Genomic DNA, 15,584 nt, shown 5'->3' with positions numbered 1-15,584 from the left:
CTCCCCAATCCCTTTACAGTAGCTTTGGAGGCTACAATCACTAATAACTGGTGGTGAGGTTTCCGTTCATTTTGAATTGGGAAATATTTAAATACCGTGATGGCAGCCCCTCATACAGGCTGGAGATCATTTGAAAAGTAAATTTACTATTTAAAATCCCTTCCTCCATAAAAATTCAGGAAAAAAAAAACCCCAAAACATGATTTGCCAATTTTAAACCACGACTGAATAGCTAAGAAATATTCACCAATTTAAATGGATTATAGCTGCAATACAATAATTTTTACAAATCATTTACATAATGTGTAATTTACAAAACACGCTGATGTACTTAAGGCTGAAAAGATTGAGTGGATGCTTGCCCTTCATGATTGATTCTTTTTTAAAATCAATGTTGTCCGACATTACTTTCCCAACATTAGGGATGGGTGAATCCCTGGCTCAATTAGTTTTTGACTCCCCCCATTCTTTTTTTTTTTAATTAAATATGAAGTTAACTATCCCTTCCTTCATGGAATGGGAACGACTTGAGATTTTAACTGCTGTCAAAATAGGTGGAAAATATTTCCCTTTCCTGGTGGGAGGAGACTAAGAGTACTGAGGCCTGCTTGTGATTCTGTATTAGAGTAGCCGCTTCCTTCTTATTTGCTGACTGGCTCCTAATTTTTAACCACTATCATCTAAAGAAAGGACAACATAGTTATCCTGCCTGTCACATAAAGACAACATAGCCTTCCAAGCTACTCCATGCTGGCTTTCTGTGTTAAATTTGTGTGGTGCAGGTAAGGTGCATGTTTCATTCAGTTCATTGTTGAGAAGTATTTATAGTCCAAAAAAAAAGTTTATATTTAAGCAAGATGGATTTAATAGTAGAAAAGAATGAGGGGAAATTTTTCAAACAAGTAGTTCGTTCATCCCAGATCTTTTCACTCAGTTGAAAGCATATACACAAGGAGAGGATGCAGAATTTTGCTCTCTGCTCTGTTTGGGAACTGTTCAAATCTTTGGGAGCTCCCTCATGTGGGAACCATGAATTACAACTAGCCATTTTCTCAATCTTCAGTGTTAAATTGTGAGTTGACTTGTGATCAAGCTAGCCATTGGATCTACCTGGTTAGGAAGGAATCTACTTAGGTTAAGTTTTAAAGTTTGATATTTCATTCATTCATTCATTCATTCATTCATTCCATTTATGTAGATACATTCCTTGGTGAATCTCCAATTAATGTTCTGTTTTGGTTTTACCTTCAGTCTTGAGGGGGCATACAATTGTCAATTTCAAATGCCCAATGCTGTATGTGATCATTGCTTTGGTTTCTGCCCAGTCCTAAAAAAAAATCAGGTTGGAAGCACTCATCAGCGGATCTCACTTTCTTTCATGTTTGCTAGGCATTGTTTCTGATTGCAAAAAGGGCTTACATTTTGCCAAACAAAACAGTCAACGTCATTCATCTGGTTATTACAGGAATCTCTGAGAAAGGTTTCTGTAGCTTCTATTTGTCCACAACATCAAAGCAGAGCTAGGTACAGGAAGTATTAAAAGGGCAAGTCAAATTGTAAACTTCTTTTGATATAAAAATTACAGTCCTTTTTTTAAAAAATCTAGAACCGTGGGACACCCATTTCCTTAAAATATAGATTATTAAATAGTTAATTTCCTCATTTGCAAGGAAAGGATAAAAAAAGCATAATCTTTGGGATAAGGAGATCAGTTGCGCTATGATGGAACATGGCTTACTAAGTGTGTTCAGAAGCATTTCTATCTCTGAAGTCAGATCAACAGGCAGATTAATAGCATGAATCCTTTCTTCTGATTGCCCAGTTTCCTTCTCATGCGGCTCAGGAGTTTGCTCCCACACCTGCACAAACATTTCTTGAGAGTACTTGTTCTCCTGGCAGGATATCTTATTTATGGGAACATATGGCAGTTCTATGAAACAGTGAGCACTGCCCATATTGCTACCTGGTTTAAAAGAAGTGCTGCTTCCCTTTCCCTCAATTTCATTGCTTAACCAATTTTAGAGGGATGTTTCAGGGTGAGCTGCTAGGGGAGGAAGAGGGTTGCTCAAAGTCCTTTGTGCCAGTAGAAATGGTAGGAGAAGCTCCACTCTATACTGATCATGGATGCCCCGTTGCTTGAAGAAATTACATATACAGGGCATGAAAGCACTGATTGTCTCCTTTTGCAGAGTTGGTCACAAGTTTATGTAGCAGACCATGGACATTAAGAAATACAGTTTGTAAACTTTAAAGAAGTGTGAAAAAAATGGTAAGGGAATCCCTGCAGATTTTTATCCACTAGTTGTTGCAGACTGTATGGGTTGGTGCTCATCTCTGTTTCAAGGCCATTGAGCCAATGCTGCCCAAAGACATTTCTGCAGTCATGTTGGCCAGCATGATGTCATGGAGCACTGCTTCTCTCCCCCCCCCCAACCGAAGTACCATTTTTTGGAGTATGACGCACCAGAGTATAAGGCGCCCCAAGGTTTTGAAGAGGCAAATAAAAAGGAGGGAGAGAGAGAAATACAGTAGGTAGGTAGGTAGGTAAAGTGTGAGAGAGAGAGAGAGAGAGAGAGAGAAATACAGTAGGGAGGGAGAGAGTAGATGGGGAGGGAGAGGGATAGAGAGAAAAATAGAAAGAGAGAGAGAGAAATACAGTAGATAGGGAGAGAGAGTGAGAAGGTAGGTAGGTAGAGGGATAGAGAGGGAAAAATACAGTAGGTAGGTAGGGAGAGATAGAGAGAGGAAACAGAGAGAGAGAGAGAGAAATACAGTAGATAGGTAGGGAGAGAGAGTAGGTAGGTAGGTAGGTAGGTAGGTAGAGGGATAGAGAGAGAAATACAGTAGGTAGGTAGGTAGAGAGAGAGTAGGTAGGTAGGTAGATATTTTCAGGTGTTTATCCATGTGTTGGAGAAGGAAATTGCTGAAAATCTGCAGCACCTAAGACTTTGTTTCTGCTGGCACAGCACTTGGTCAATGTAATTCTCATCAATCATTTAAAGAGCTTTCCAAAAGGAAAAAAAAAGTTTTTGCACTCTACAAACCTCCAAAAAATGGCCCATTTTTCACAAAAACGGGCCTGTTTCTTTTCCAAAAAAGGCATGAATAGCCTTGGGGGGGGGGGGGTTGCAGAGTGCTCCTGAGGGGGTGGGGAGCCAAAAACAAGCATAAAAGGGCCTGTTTTTCACAAAAATGGGCCTGTTTTTTTTTTTGTCAAAAAAATTGCATGCACAGTCTTATGGAGGCTTATAGAGTAGTGATACCGGGGGCTGGAGGGGCAAAAAAAAGGGCCATTTTTTGCTCATTTCTGCCTTCCTCAGCCCCCAGGAGTTCTCTGAAAGCCTCCATCAGGGTATGCACAGCCATTTTGGTGAAGGGGCGGGGCTTTAGGAGGGAAAAATGCTGTATTCGATGTATAAAGCACACCCAGATTTTCATCCTCTTTTTTGAGGAAAAAGGGTATGCATCTTATACTGTGAAAAAATACGGTAGTACTTATTTATCTACTCACATTGCATGCTTTCGAACTGCTAGGTTGGCAGGAGCTGGAGCAAGACGGAGCTCACCCTGCCACGCGGTCTCGAACCTGATTGGTGCATGGTTCCAGCTGACAAGCCCAGCCTCTTAATTGCTGAGCCACTTTTAAGAAATGTACACACTATTAAACAATCTGATAGTTATCTCTCAGGTGATATAATAGAGGACTTCTCCACTGGGAAGGAGGTAGGAGTAGATAACCTCCAAGGTTTCTTCTGAGATTCAGTCATTTGAGAAGTATTTGGGAGGAAGGAGATCTAGAAAGGTCAACAGAATGTTGCTTCCTTAACTTTAATTGCAAACCATGAACTTAAGGAGGGCTGGAATTAAAGAGTCCACGGGATTTTCTTATAGTTTTACTTAAAACATTCTTCAAGGGCAGTTTGTGTGATCAGCAGTCAAAGTATGGTGAAAATTAAATTGTTTTAAAAGTTCTGAATTTCTGGCTGGCTGTTGTCCTAGACAAACCTTTATTCTAAGTTTGCAGTAGCTGGAGTTGATCTGCATTGGCTTTAATAGACGGTGTTGACACATCGGGCAATGTGTGTGCCTTTTTTTTTACCTTGGCTGAAATAGCTTTTCCTTGGCCATAGCAACCATTTCTGTTTTTTTAATATCTCTTCACTTCTACTAAGCTTCAAGGAATGTATCCAAGTACAATTACTTCCTCTTTATGTCCTTCACACGTAACTAACTTTTGAACAATTCAATGAATATACAGATATCTTGTACTCAACTGCTTTGAAACATCAGATTTGGTGCTAAATGCATTTTGATGCGGAAATTTTGTCCTGAAGTTGGCTGCTTTGATACTCATTACATTATTCCTTAAGGGGAAAAATGTGTTGTGTACTAATCGCTTTTATACTCATCACGCCTCCCAGAACCAATTAACAGTGAGGGCCGAGGTACCACTGTATAAAGATAGATATCATATTATTCCAGTTTACTTTAACCTACTTCGGTCTTAGAATTTTAGCTTTTATACTTTAGTTTTTGGACATGTAATGTTTAATTGTGGTTTGAGAAGGGTGTTTTGTTTTTGATTCTAGAGCTGTAGTTTACAGTGGCAGCAGTGACAATAATAATCTGTATTATTGCTTATGTTTGTGTTCATTTTTGGTCCTCCTCTTCTACATTTAAATCGTTTGAATGAACATGTTTCATCCTCTACTGATCTTTGACCGCAAATAAAGTTTGACAGAATATGTCCTCCATTTTTTATTTTATACCGTATTTATGCTAGATCTTTAGCATGGAGATGAGCTGAAGTTAAGGGCAGAAGCTGTTAGACAGCTCTTGAAAGACTATATAAGATTGAGTTACATTATGCTGACATGAGTTTCCATTTTTTTATTATGACAGGAGAAAGATATTTGATATCTAACGTGCTGTCGGCCCGCTATTGTACAAAACTTACAGAATCTGGCTTTGGAATAGGCATCTAGGTCTCTGACAGTGCTGGATATGTCAGTGTGGGTTTAATTAATTTGATTTTTAAAAAAATCAGCCACATGCTTTCAGCATATATGTCTATAGGAAACATCACAGTGCTTCAGCAGTGTTCTCAAAATGAGAGGAATTGTAGGCTATGGCTGTGGGATCCCGATGAGGACTCTTCAACTCTGGCAGAGATTTTCTCTGAACAGACATCTGTTTAGGGTTACTTTGCTCCCAGCAACGGAACAGGAAGGAAGCAACTTTTACTAATTTCCCTTGCCCTGAAAATCTGGCTAAAAAGTTGGGCAATTCTAGAACAAGGGGAAGGGAAGGAGGAGAGAGAACTGTGTAGAGGGGGGGGGGAGAGGAGAGAGAACAATGAAGTGTGGAACCACAGCAGAAGCACATATAGGTAGTCCTTAACATACTAGTAGTCTCTTAGTGACTGTACAAAGTTACGACAGACCTCCCCAGGGCTACTTATGACCTGGATTCAAAATTCCAATAGCCATTGCTCCCTGGTCCACATGATGATTTGGGGAGCTTGGAAAGTGGCCCGCGTATTGGCCATTTGCAACATCCTACAGTCACGTGACCACAATTTATTAGGGGGGAGGGGGGTTTGCTAGAAAATGACATTCACTTCCAACAAAAAATACCCACTGGAGATAATGGATTTACTTAACAACCTTGGCATTTGCCTAACAAACACTGCAAAATAATAATAATAATGTAAATTCAGATGCACTCATGTGGCCTCCCACTTAACGATCAGCAGCCTTACAGTGGTATAATCCTGGCCCATTACATTCATAAGTCGAAGACTCCCAATATTGTTTTCCTTTGCCCTGCGGAAGAAATTTAAAATAGCAGCAGTGACAGGACTTTGCTGTGACAACTTAATTAACAATAAGGATTCTGTTTAGTGGAACGGCTTTTAAGTGCTTTGGTATCAAATTGAATATTTTTGTGTGGAATCTGGAATCCTGATGGTTGTAACAGCCAGAGAGCGCTTTATCTTCCTTCGAATTATATTTATTTTGGGAAGAGTCCACAGTAATAAATAAAACTGCCACAATGAAGTCGTTTTAGGATTGTGCCTTTGGTTTGGGGAGTTCACTTGCTAACAATGGGTTATTGTGATCAATCATAGTGTATATAGTAATAATGCTGGTACTTTGTTGTGTAAACTGTAGCCAGTTTAATAACCCAGTTTAATAACCCAGTTTAATAACCAGGTATGAGCCAGGTCTATAAATGGTAAAAATACCACAGCTCTGATGGTCCTGCAGGTCCATGATCCAAGAATGCGAATCAGAGGCTAGCAAGGATTCCTTTTATGAAAACCTACTAAGGAGGGGAGTAAAAAAAAACAAAGCTAAACCTGCATCCATTGCCATTTCCCCATACAGAGAATGCTGAACTTATTGACTTGTTGTCAAGGTTGACTCAGCCTTCCATCCTTCCGAGGTGAGTAAAATGAGGACCAGAGATGGTATTCTTCCGGTTTGGACCGGTTCGTCCGAACCTGTAGCAAAAATTGCAGGTGGCCTCGCCCACATTGCCTTGGTTCTACAGCATCCCATTTAGGCCCCTTTTTCGCCAAAAGCACATGCACAGAAGGCTGTGTGCATGCGCAGAGGTGGTGCATGCGAGCGAAGCAGAGGTGGAATGCTGCCGGGTTCGCCGCGGATTGGATGGAACCGTTAGTGGCAGCAGTGGGAGGCACACGAGCAAACCGGTAGTAAAATAAATCGCAACCCACCACTGGAGCGAAAGTGAGTGAGCGCACACGCATGCTCACATTTGTGGATCGGTAGGGAAGGTAAGTGAATACCTGATAAGGACCCAGATTGTTGGGAGGGCAATAGGCTGACTCTGTAAATCACTTTCAAAGGCCTAGAAAGCACAGGAAAGTGGTATATAAGTCTAAGTGCTATTACTATTGTCTTCCCATCTACTCAACCTGACAGTACTGCTCCTTTGTTCACTATTGTAAGAGCATAGGAAGTTTTCCTGACAACTATTGGGGCTGCTGTTCTTCTACATATTAGTGCCTGCTTTGCCAAGGAATGGCAAACATATGGTAAAGATTTGCATCACCAAGCTTACCTGATCTTTTTATCTGGTATAACCAGGAACCGATACTTGGTCAAACACTGCCTTGCCAGTGTAATATGTGAATTGAAGCAGAGTGCCAACATGTCGTCTCCAAGATTGTAAGGGAAGGATTCAAGTTGATTTAACTTTCCCACAGTCTGATGTTTTGGACTGACAGTTCTCATCATAAGCGCACAGAGACAGCCATGCTGGCTGGGAGTCCTTTAGAGTTCTAAGCCAGCACATCTGAATGATGTCAAATTGAAGGACACCTATTGTAAGACATCACTTGCTCTGATCAGAGGAAAAATGAAACCATAGAGACAAGCTGTAGAGAAGCAAGTTATGATAACCCTCTGAATTGTAAATAGTTTGGGTCAGATTTTCTCCTAAGAAAGAGATATTGGTTTATCACCGTCCCCCGTCCCCCCGGTTCCTATGCTTATGCCTTGATATTATTCATTGCACACCAATGTTAACTTGACAAATTCCCATATGAAGGATTTGTATGCATATAGAGACCCAAAGGCTAGAAACTGAGCTTTTTTTTCATGAAAAACAGTCCATGGCACCCTCTTAGTGCCACTAAAAGACCTGGTCCACAGGTTGGCTTGACCTCAAGCCTTACTTTCCATCCACAGGTTGATATGTCTACAGACCAGCTCTTTTATATCGTGACTCTTCACAGAGGACTATCACAGCCTGGGCACGGCTCCCTTGCAAATAAGATTGAACAATAATCAGGAGTAATAGTTGTCCGAGGGAAAAAAACCTCATCTTTTCTGTTGTCTGTGGAGGTTCTCAGTCATCCAGGTCATGGTTGTCCCAAAGGTGCTTTTTCAAGAGGCAGCTGGACTGTCTGGTTTTGTTTTGTTTTTGAAGACATTTCGCTTCTCATCCAAGAAGCTGAAGAAGCTTCTTGGATGAGAAGCAAAACTTCTTCAAAGAAAACACAGAAAGTCCAGTTGCCTCTTGAAAAAGCACCTGTTGGGATCCTTTTTATTGCGATCTCTTATTGTTTGTCAGGAAGTTGCACTTGAAAATCAAATTTCCCATTATTATTCACACTGTGCAGTTGTGTTGCCTTCAATTGCCCACAATTCCACAACCAGCATGGGGGTTCTGGGTATTGAAAATCCACATATCTTAACATTGCTGAGATTGAGAAACACTGTATTAAAGCTGGGCGACAAAAGAGAAAGAGGATACGTAAGAAGAGATAAAGAGGAGACAGTGGCTTGCTTTTGAGATGAAAGGTGATTCTGCATAGGTAATTTAAAGGTTCCCCTAGCACATATGTGCTAGTTGTTCCTGACTCTAGGGGGCGTGCTCATCTCTCTTTCAAAGCCAAAGAGCCAGCACTGTTCGATGGTCATGTGGCCAGCATGACTAAAAAACCACGGAACGTCGTTATCTTCCCACCAAAGGTGGTCCCTGTTTTCTACTTGCATTTTTTATGTTCTTTCTAACTGCTAGGTTGGCAGAAGCTGGGACAAGTAACAGGCTCTCTCCGTTATGCGGCGCTAGGGATTCAAACTTCCGAACTGCCGACCTTTCTGGATCGACAAGCTCAGTGTCTTAGCCACGAGCCATCGCGTTCTTAATTCTGCATAGTAGCCATTATGTTTTTTTTTTATTAAGCTTGATTTGATTCATTACCAAGTATGCTGTCTTGAAGGTAGTACGGTATATTAAACACATAAATATGGATAGTTTCATTTCTATGTATTTGGGCCTCATTACTTGGTCATAAATCACTTGCTGTTTTGCGGATCCCCAAATTATTGCCATTCGGTGCCTTTGGGCAGGTTTTTTTCATACAATTTCTGTGCAAGCCTTTAACTTTAAGCTCACAAGCTAAATTAGGTGTTTTGAGCATGTTTCATTCAGAAAAAAAAGCTTAGGGGTCCATCTTGGGTTAAGTTTGCAAGATCTTTAGTCTTAGAAGAAAATGTTCTTGGTTTTGCATAAACAGATTGGTAACCAATCCCTGCCATTCAGTTCACATTTCTGCCCTGATCAAAGTACTGGATATTTATTAAGTTTTAGTTTAAAGAATCTCAGCCTGATACAGTCCAATAACAGGGAAAGCAAGGTTCTTCAGACTTTTCCTAACAGCCTGGATCTGCTCCAAGAATAGCTGGATGCTTCTTGGGATTACGAAAGGAATGGGCTTTGCGAACAGCCGATTTAATTCCTTGTTCCATGCATTCCACATTCCGTCATCATTGAGCACGTTAGTCTGGTGGCTTTGGGGGAGGGAGTCCTCTTCTGAGTCCTCTTCTTTTCTTAAAATGTTTTTGTACTTTTGAGAACTCTGGAATTTTCTTCTTCTCCGTCAGCCCAAAGGTGGATAGATATATTTCTAAAACTGTTGACCAAAACCGAAGTTTCACAGTTTATATTTAAACTACATTGCTACTCTGTCTAAATAAGATTTTAAAGGGTATGAGGCCAAGTGTCAGGCCTCAAAATGCACTTGGTTGTTTAGGAAAGAAAGTGATTTTCTGGATACTGTTCATCTTATTGTTTGCCTTAAATAAATAGACTCATTTCGGTTTCCCATTCCAGCATGTTTTTCCCAGATACGTAAATCTTTATGGAAGATGAAATCAATTGAGATGATATAATATCAGGGTGTTTTCAATTAGGGTATTTTTAATGGATTGGGAATCACTTGACTTCTCAAAAAGAAGAACAAAACCAGGGCAGATGTTACCATGTGAAAGAAGGTTGGTGTAATGTGGCTGTAACTGTTCCAGGTTCGGCCACTAGCATCTCAGTTAAATATAGAGAGGTGATAAGAATTATGAGTTTCAGCGACAGCAGAGAAAGCTAGACTACCTGGACAAATAGTGTAAATGGCTATAAGGCAGCTCTTTCATCATATAATAGAATCTAGTGACACTTCACCAAACTTTAATGCAAGGATAGGCAGCATATGATTTTTGAGTTTTTGTTGAATTTTAGGGTCCCATTATTGGCCACACATTCTCCATCTCTACTCTAAAGGAGAGTTAGTTTCATTCATTGTCTCTTGATTGAACTCTCAGAAGTTTGAGTAAACATCTATCATTGCAGAGATTGGTGGGAGAAACAAGGGTAGAATGATGTCATTCCACACAGGTGCTAGTCAATGCTGCTCTCCCCTGATTCCACATTTCATTTGGCCAAGATAGAAACGGCAAGAAGTCACGTTTTCACCTCAACACCAGCGCTCCACAGAATTTGGAGCAAGATGTTGTCTCATTGGTGGAAGCCACTGGCTCTTAGGCTTAATAGTTGGAGCACTGGTCTTGCATTGAACAAAGGGATAATGCCATTGGTGACCCACACAGATTATAGCATGAAGCAGGAAAGTGCTGATTGGTTTATCTCAGAGGTGGTATCAGGCCGGTTCTTTTCCGGTTCAGGCGAACTGGTAGCAGCAGCTGTGGGAGGCTCCGCCCACTCAACCCGGCATAATGTGTGACCTTCTGCTCATGCGCAGAAGGCGGTGCACATGCGAGCTCACATTTACCAACTGGTAGAGAAGGTAAGTGAATCCCACCATTGGTTATCTCCATAAGGAGGATTCACTGTTTAAGATTGGTTGTGATAGAGCCATTTGCTGGTTGATTGTAAGCTCTTTCACAAGATTTGAGAGGCAAAAGTAGTGGTGATACAGAAGTGCTCTGAATTAGCTTGCCTTGGCTAAAGACATTAAGCAAGATTGTTACTGCTCTCTACCCAAAGAATATATGTACCGTACATTTACAGTTTTAACTGATATTTTTACCATATAGACCAGGGGTGTCAAACCTCTCGTCGTCACGGCAGCGTCATATGACGTATTGTGACTTCCCCCCTCCTTTGCTAAACCGGGCATGACGCATCCGGACCGCAGGCCATAAGTTTGATAGCCCTGCCATAGACAATCTTTAGTGTCTGATTAGGTCAAAGGTAATTTGCTCACCATGGTTTCTTTGATAAACCACTGAATGCTTGGGACTACTTTTAAAAAAAAAAAAAAAAAAAAGAAATCAAACATTATTTTACAATGTGTATTGTAATTTTGTGTAATTTTGTTGTGTTGCTCCAACAAAAAAACAATGCATTGGAGATGCTGCCGTGCCTTTCAGTTCTTTCTGGAGTCTTTCACAGTAACAATCACTTTTAGTAGAATAATTAGGTTTTTGCAACATGCCTTTCATATCCACATTCTCTAGGCTAGTCTTTAACTGATACATCAAAACTACAATTTCCATAATTCCCAAGTCAGCATGGGAATGATAATCCCTCGTATCTGAAGAGTGGTAGTTGGGAGAGGCTGGTCTATAGGGCCAGACTACCTGAAATGTTTACAGTAGATCCTCCCTCTCGGTGGGCAGCCTTTATAATGTTATAAGCAACAGTAATGGGTAATACAGTAAATGATGGTAAATAGTAACTTAGGAGTTATTGCTTTTAGATGATTGACTATTTAATTGATAGATGCCCTTATTCTGACCTGAGTAATTAGCAGGTAGTTTGGCACATAGCTTAAGGCAGTAACCTTAATTGTGACTTGATTAATTTGGCTGAAATATGTTGCTAAGTCAATTCTGTGTTTCATTAAACTGACTGAATTGCATCCAGCTATTAGAGGTGTTTGAAGGAAAGGCAACTGACAGATGATATAGGAGCACAAACCCCTGCATTAAGCTATAAAAGAGCCATTAAGGAAACCTGTGCCAAATTGAATTGTTCCAGAGAAATTTAGCTTCCAAGCCTAATGCTAATTAATAGCTATATGCTTAATGGATGTCAGGAGTTAATTAGGAAAACCCGATGACCTGTATGGGAGTTTTAAATATTTTCTGTGTTGCTCCCACTTTCTATATTGTTTCTGTTTTTGTTTTTTGTTTTTAAAAAAGAAATTTTATAGCGGTGCATTGATCTGTAAATGCTATCAGTTACATAGCCTTATGCCAGCTGCCCCCCTCTCAGTCAGAATTTCTGTTTGTATCATTTGTGTTGGGAAAGGGATACTGATTAAAAGACAAAAGTTAATGATCTGAAATATTACCAAATATACATCGGACTGTTACCATCTCAGATTGGTGAAATCATGGGTGCAGAATAACGCAACAGAGAAGGACACACACTGTATTTTAGAATTTATTGCTGTGGACTTGTGTCTCCTCCTGTGAGGGAAGAGCTCTGTCCTTCTTGCCACATTTTCACTGTTGCTGTATGTGTGTGTAAATGTGCATGCGTGCTCAAATCCAATCTTTTTTAAAAAAAATCTCTGGCTTACTCTTAGTGTAACAAGGGTAAGAAAAACAACTTTTTGTCTAAAACAATTTTACTAAGAAGTATAAAAGCGGAGCCATAAATAAGTTGAGCTCAACTCACAGTGAAGGGTCTGTGCAGGGTGTGTCTATGTGTAAGTGTGAAAAAAGCCCAGGTAGCAGCTATGACTGTACAGTCAACTCCCCCCCACCCCTTTTTTTATACACGTTGCAGGTACAAACACATGTAAAAAAGGGATGGGATTTTAGTTGCACTGTTGTGACTGTCCGTTTTACTTTCTTGATATCTCCCATCTCCATAGTGGATGCTCCTGTTCCTAGTGTCTTACAAAGACAATTTTCTTGCTCTGATAGGGAAACGGATTTCCATTATCTTTCTCTGCGGTGTTTTTTCTTCTTTCCAGTTTGTATTCAATTTGGTCACCTCCAAAAGGAAGAAGCTTTTGTATCTTGCACCCTTGTGCTGTTTCCCAGTTTTTCTCTAGAGGAGATTGATGGTTGGGTAGAAGTATATATGGACAAGAAAGCAAGGAGAACTATAGGAGAGCTCTATCTATCTATCTATCTATCTATCTATCTATCTATCTATCTATCTCTATCTATCTATCTATCTATCTATCTATCTCTATCTATCTATGTATGTATGTGTGTGTATATATATGTATGTATGTATGTATGTATGTATATGTATATATATGTCTGTGTGTGTGTGTGTGTTGTATTTGAGCTGATAAATAAATAAAGGGAGACTAGTATAGATCTATTTCAAGCTATTTAGCTCTCATCAGCTAGATGAAATAGATCTATACTAGTCTCCCTTTATTTATTTATCAGCTCAAATACAACACAAATGTAACAAAGGCAACAGTAAAAATACTGGCTTTCTGTCTGTCTGGTCTCTTGTGATGAGCCGATAGACAGAGAAAGGAAGCAGTATGCGTCCTCCCATATTTGGGCATACCAGGGGTTGTGACACTAAATACATATATATATACACACACAGACACATATACACCCTGTTTCCCCGAAAATAAGACCTCCCGGATAATAAGCCCAATGGAGCTTTTGAGCGCATGCGCTAAAATAAGGCCTCCCCCAAAAGTAAACCCTCCACTAAAATATTTAACCACATGCGCATCCAGTTTCTGCCATTTCTGGGGGAGGGAACATGCCCCACATGCTCCACAGTACTTGCCATCTACGCAGAACGGCCTCTCGGAGGCTGCTCCCCCAAACCCTAGCTATTGCAGCCCTTCTCTTAGTAGCGGCCACAAAAAGAGCACCAAACCCAGCAACCCTAGGGCTGGCAAGAGTGTGCAAGAAACAGAGACAGAACCTCTAGCCTTCTCTAGATCAGTTGATCTGCGGGCCGTGGGCCGAGGTTAAGGGGCCTGCACCTCAAAAAAATAGTAAGACTCCCCGAAAATAATGCCAAGGTCTTATTTGGGGGGGTGTCAAAAGAAAATAAGACCCTGTCTTATTTTTGGGGAAATGCCACACATACACAGAGAGAGAGAGAGAGAGAGAGAGCTGTGGGTATGTATGTTCAAGAATAACACTGGAACGCCTCAAGCAATTTCAACCAAACTTGGTACACAGATGACTTACTCTCTGGAGAAAAATACTGTGTGGGTAAGACACCCCTAAAACCCGTCGGGGTGTGTGTGTTCTGTTAAGATGCAGCCTGTTATGCCTTAAAATGGCTTCTACTGTACAGCCATAAAATGGCTTCTACTGTGCAGTGGAGTTGCCATGGTAATGGCTTCACAGTACTCCACAAGGGGGGCTCCCTCTGGTAAAGAGGAAAATCCAACATTAGAAATTATGTTTGGTTCGGACATTTTCCCCCTATAAATAAATACCAGGTTATCAGCTAGTTTTAAATAATAACAACAAACACGTCTTCTGAGATTTCCATTCAAGATTTGTATTTGAATTGCACTTTTTCTTTTTAAGAAAGTTGGTTTGTTTTGTGAAATGTTTGCCAGAAATTCTTTCTGAGAAATTTAGAATAGGAAGGAATGAAGATAAACAAGACATTCTGGCTTTATAAAAGGGCAGAAGCTCTTAAATAGGGTTAATCTAAATTGTATTTGTAGCCTTTTCAGTCCCTTTACTGTCATACTTACAAATTGTAATTCTTCTGTTTAAAGTGGCCTTTGAAGAGGAAGTTTATTTGAACAATGGTGTCATCACCTCTGTTTTCTTCTAATAATTTCGTATCCCACTTCCTCCCTTCTTACATAAGTGCATGTCTGGAACAGTATAAACATTAGACACCAAAACGGCTTGTTGGTCTATATTTTCAAAAATAAAAATCATTGGCAAAGTTGGTAGGTATTTTGAGAACCGGCAAATTTCAGGCTTCAACACTTCTCAGGAATAACTTTTAGGAACTTTGAGAAATATTTGTAGTGGACTCTTTCCTAGTTTGATACATCTCTGAATATTTGGGGTTGCAGTTCAGAAGACCCAGGCCCAGTAGGGAATTCTGTTAGACCACTGATGGCAAACCTATGGCACGCATGTCACAGGTTGCACGCAGAGCCATATTTCCCGACACGGCAGCCCTCAACTCCAGGCGCATGCATGTACCGCCCAGCTGATTTTTGACCTTCTGGAGGGCCGGGGGGGGGGGGGGGCGTTTCTCCCTCCACAGGCTTCAGGAAACCCTCCGGAGCCTGGGGAGGGTGAAAACTCCCCCTCCCATGGGGCCCCTGCACATATGCAGGGGAGGGATCGCATGCGCTGGGGGGATTGGTCTTCCATGCATGTGCAGGGGGCACACGTGAGCATGCATACACTATTTTGGCACACCTTTAGAAAAAGGTTAGCCATCTCTGTATTAGACTAATAGAAAAGGTGGGGGGGAAGGTTGTGAATTGGGGAACACTAGGTAGTTCAGGGGTGTCAAACTGGCAGCCCATGGGACAGATGCATCATGCACAGGCCTTGCCCACTCCAGCTCCGCAGAGGCAACAATCATCACGATGCATCATGTAACGCGATTGAATTTGACACCCGTGAGTTGTTGGAGCCCAGAAAATGACTTGCAACTGATTGCATGTAAAACTATGTGTATTAGATCAAGAAATAAAGGTTACCTTATCATAGAAAGGTCATTACATTTATTTTCCTTAGACCAGGGAATGGATGCCCAGAAAGTTTAGGATTACATAATCATTACTGCCAGCAGTATATGAAAGTGATAATAAAGGCTTAACATTTTAAAAA

At 40.7% G+C, this 15,584-nt stretch overlaps 1 protein-coding gene across 4 annotated transcripts in view; it reads left to right on the top strand.

Annotated features, from left to right (window-relative positions):
* UBE2E3 (ubiquitin conjugating enzyme E2 E3) overlaps positions 1–15,584 on the top strand; it is a 116,525-nt gene that overhangs the window by 90,252 nt on the left and 10,689 nt on the right. The gene's annotated exons all lie outside the window — the stretch shown is intronic.

This window comes from Thamnophis elegans, chromosome 1 (assembly GCF_009769535.1).
Source record: "Thamnophis elegans isolate rThaEle1 chromosome 1, rThaEle1.pri, whole genome shotgun sequence".
Lineage (NCBI taxonomy): Eukaryota > Metazoa > Chordata > Lepidosauria > Squamata > Colubridae > Thamnophis > Thamnophis elegans.
Note: the sequence above shows the minus strand (reverse complement) of the source record. Positions and strands in the feature narration are given on the sequence as shown.